Source organism: Carassius gibelio, chromosome B22, assembly GCF_023724105.1.
Source record: "Carassius gibelio isolate Cgi1373 ecotype wild population from Czech Republic chromosome B22, carGib1.2-hapl.c, whole genome shotgun sequence".
In the NCBI taxonomy this organism is placed as follows: Eukaryota; Metazoa; Chordata; class Actinopteri; order Cypriniformes; family Cyprinidae; genus Carassius; species Carassius gibelio.
The window spans coordinates 48,243,718-48,247,137 of NC_068417.1; the positions used below are offsets into that span (position 1 = coordinate 48,243,718).

The 3,420-nt window shown below is 40.8% G+C and overlaps 5 non-coding genes across 5 annotated transcripts; all 5 read right to left on the reverse strand.

Moving 5' to 3' along the window:
- Positions 1-1,172: 1,172 nt before the first annotated feature.
- On the reverse strand, positions 1,173-1,291 carry LOC128004977 (5S ribosomal RNA). Its single transcript, XR_008177646.1, has one exon. It is a non-coding gene; the product is annotated as a 5S ribosomal RNA (ribosomal RNA).
- Positions 1,292-1,813: 522 nt separating this feature from the next.
- Positions 1,814-1,932, reverse strand: LOC128004212 (5S ribosomal RNA). The gene has a single exon (XR_008176907.1). It is a non-coding gene; the product is annotated as a 5S ribosomal RNA (ribosomal RNA).
- Positions 1,933-2,306: 374 nt separating this feature from the next.
- Positions 2,307-2,425, reverse strand: LOC127998338 (5S ribosomal RNA). Its single transcript, XR_008171181.1, has one exon. It is a non-coding gene; the product is annotated as a 5S ribosomal RNA (ribosomal RNA).
- A 221-nt stretch (positions 2,426-2,646) lies between these two features.
- Positions 2,647-2,765, reverse strand: LOC127995391 (5S ribosomal RNA). The gene has a single exon (XR_008168341.1). It is a non-coding gene; the product is annotated as a 5S ribosomal RNA (ribosomal RNA).
- Positions 2,766-2,986: 221 nt separating this feature from the next.
- Positions 2,987-3,105, reverse strand: LOC127995393 (5S ribosomal RNA). Its single transcript, XR_008168343.1, has one exon. It is a non-coding gene; the product is annotated as a 5S ribosomal RNA (ribosomal RNA).
- Positions 3,106-3,420: the final 315 nt, after the last annotated feature.

A 3,420-nucleotide genomic window follows, 5' to 3' on the forward strand; every position in this document is an offset into this window, starting at 1 on the left:
CGGGCACTTAATTGCATCGCAATCCCTTGCGTAATGACCCTGGCCATTGCACTGATGACATTTAAAATCTGGACAGTCTTTGAACACATGTCCCGGATTCATGCACAATCGACAGGTTTTAACCTGACGATCATGCATGATCCTGAAATACTGTGTTCCCTCCTCCGTATCAAACTTTGTACTGTATGGCAGAGACACTACTTCTTTAGGAAATTTCACCCTTAGGTACCTTGTACCATCCGCAATGTCTGTGCCTGGATACATTCTTCTTATGATGTCTGAAACAGGTGTTACGCCCCAATTTTGTAATTTAATTAAAATGTCAGAGTCCTCAATATAGGCTGGCAAATGTATGAAAGAAACCACATACTCCCTTGTTTTCAGTTGTCGAATCTCACACAGTTTTCCTTTTATCATTAATCCTTCATCTAATCCATCGCACGCCTCCCTGTTTATCAGTGTAATTTCATATTCTTTTACTTGCCTTGGTCTGACTGCTAGAATCTTTCCTCCTCCAATCCTTTCGTTCACTGCTTTGATAATGTCCTCTGCTCTTGCATCTCTCTGATCCGCCATGTCAACAATTACTGTAGCCTCTTTAGAGTAAATCCTCTTGTTATAATCCATTCGTCCTTGTCCATCTCGTTGTTCTTTATCCATTTCTTTGTCTGTTAGCACTCGTCTTCCTCCTGCCATGTCCACTTCTTTGCCATGTAATCCATCCATTTTTCAAACAAAAGAAAAATTTCTCCCCAGACAGCAAACTGCTGCTGGGAAGTATAAAAACTATAACAAACAAAAATCAATAAGTTGCAAAAGAAATAAATCTTTACGCAGATAAAACAAAACAAAAAACACAAGGTGAGCCTCTCTCACCTACTGCCTACTACAAACTGCCAACTCACTTCCTGTGTGGCTCACTAGCGTTGCCAGGTTGGTTTGGCCGTAAGCGAAGTTTGCTGTAAAGAGAGGGCTATTTAAAGACCAGCCAATCTTATCGCCAGTACATTATATAAGTAGGAAAGAAAACCCAAAAACTTAAAGCACCTGGTATTCCTAGGCAGTCTCTCATCAAAGTACTAACCAGACCTAAACCTGCTAAGATTCAGAGATCGGGCATTGACTCTATTTTATGGCAAAATTATTATAAACTAAGTGAAAAATGTCCAAAAAGCTTACAGCACCTGGTATTCCCAGGCGGTCTCCCATCCAAGTACTAACCAGGACCAAACCTGCTTAGCTTCCGAGATCAGACGAGATCGGCCATAGCCAGGTTGGCATGGCTGTAAGCGAAGTCTGCTGCAAAGAGAGGGCTATTTAAAGAGCAGCCAATCTTATCGCCAGTACATTATATAAGTAGGAAAGAAAGCCCAAAAGCTTAAAGCACCTGGTATTCCTAGGCAGTCTCTCATCAAAGTACTAACCAGACCTAAACCTGCTAAGATTCAGAGATCGGGCATTGACTCTTTTTTTTTTTTTTTTTTTTTTTTTTTTTTTTTTAATGAAAGATTATTATATAATTCGTGAAATTTTCCAAAAAGATTAAAGCACCTGGTATTCCCAGGCAGTCTCCCATCCATGTACTAACCAGGCCCAAAGCTGCAAATATTCAGAGATCGGGCATTGACTCTATTTTTTGGCAAAATTATTATATACTAAGTGAAAAATGTCCAAAAAGCTTACAGCACCTGGTATTAACAGGCAGTCTCCCATCCATGTACTAACCAGGCCCAAACCTGCTAATATTCAGAGATCCGGCATTGACTATATTTTTTGGCAAAATTATTATATACTAAGTGAAAAATGTCCAAAAAGCTTACAGCACCTGATATTCCCAGGCGGTCTCCCATCCAAGTACTAACCAAGCCCAAACCTGCTTAGCTTCGGAGATCAGACGAGATCGGGCATAGCCAGGTTGGTATGGCCGTAAGCGAAGTCTGCTGCAAAGAGAGGGCTATTTAAAGACCAGCCAATCTTATCGCCAGTACATTATATAAGTAGGAAAGAAAACCCAAAAGATTAAAGCACCTGGTATTCCTAGGCAGTCTCTCATCAAAGTACTAACCAGACCTACACCTGCTAAGATTCAGAGATCGGGCATTGACTCTTTTTTTTTTTTTTTTTTTTTTTAATGAAAGATTATTATATAATTCGTGAAATTTTCCAAAAAGATTAAAGCACCTGGTATTCCCAGGCAGTCTCCCATCCATGTACTAACCAGGCCCAAACCTGCTAAGATTCAGAGATCCGGCATTGACTCTATTTTTTGGCAAAATTATTATATACTAAGTGAAAAATTTCCAAAAAGCTTACAGCACCTGGTATTCCCAGGCGGTCTCCCATCCAAGTACTAACCAGGCCCAAACCTGCTTAGCTTCCGAGATCAGACAAGATCGGGCATAGCCAGGTTGGTATGGCCGTAAGCGAAGTCTGCTGCAATGAGAGGGCTATTTAAAGACCAGCCAATCTTATCGCCAGTACATTATATAAGTAGGAAAGAAAACCCAAAAGCTTAAAGCACCTGGTATTCCTAGGCAGTCTCTCATCAAAGTACTAACCAGACCTAAACCTGCTAAGATTCAGAAATCGGGCATTGACTCTATTTTTTGGCAAAATTACTATAAACTAAGTGAAAAATGTCCAAAAAGCTTACAGTACCTGGTATTCCCAGGCGGTCTCCCATCCAAGTACTAACCAGGCCCAAACCTGCTTAGCTTCCGAGATCAGACGAGATCGGGCATAGCCAGGTTGGTATGGCCGTAAGCGAAGTCTGCTGCAATGAGAGGGCTATTTAAAGACCAGCCAATCTTATCGCCAGTACAATATATAAGTAGGAAAGAAAACCCAAAAGCTTAAAGCACCTGGTATTCCTAGGCAGTCTCTCATCAAAGTACTAACCAGACCTAAACCTGCTAAGATTCAGAAATCGGGCATTGACTCTATTTTTTGGCAAAATTATTATAAACTAAGTGAAAAATGTCCAAAAAGCTTACAGTACCTGGTATTCCCAGGCGGTCTCCCATCCAAGTACTAACCAGGCCCAAACCTGCTTAGCTTCCGAGATCAGACGAGATCGGGCATAGCCAGGTTGGTATGGCCGTAAGCGAAGTCTGCTGCAAAGAGAGGGCTATTTAAAGACCAGCCAATCTTATCGCCAGTACATTATATAAGTAGGAAAGAAAGCCCAAAAGCTTAAAGCACCTGGTATTCCTAGGCAGTCTCTCATCAAAGTACTAACCAGACCTAAACCTGCTAAGATTCAGAGATCGGGCATTGACTCTTTTTTTTTTTTTTTTTTTTTTTTTTAATGAAAGATTATTATATAATTCGTGAAATTTTCCAAAAAGATTAAAGCACCTGGTATTCCCAGGCAGTCTCCCATCCATGTACTAACCACGCCCAAATCTGCAAATATTCAGA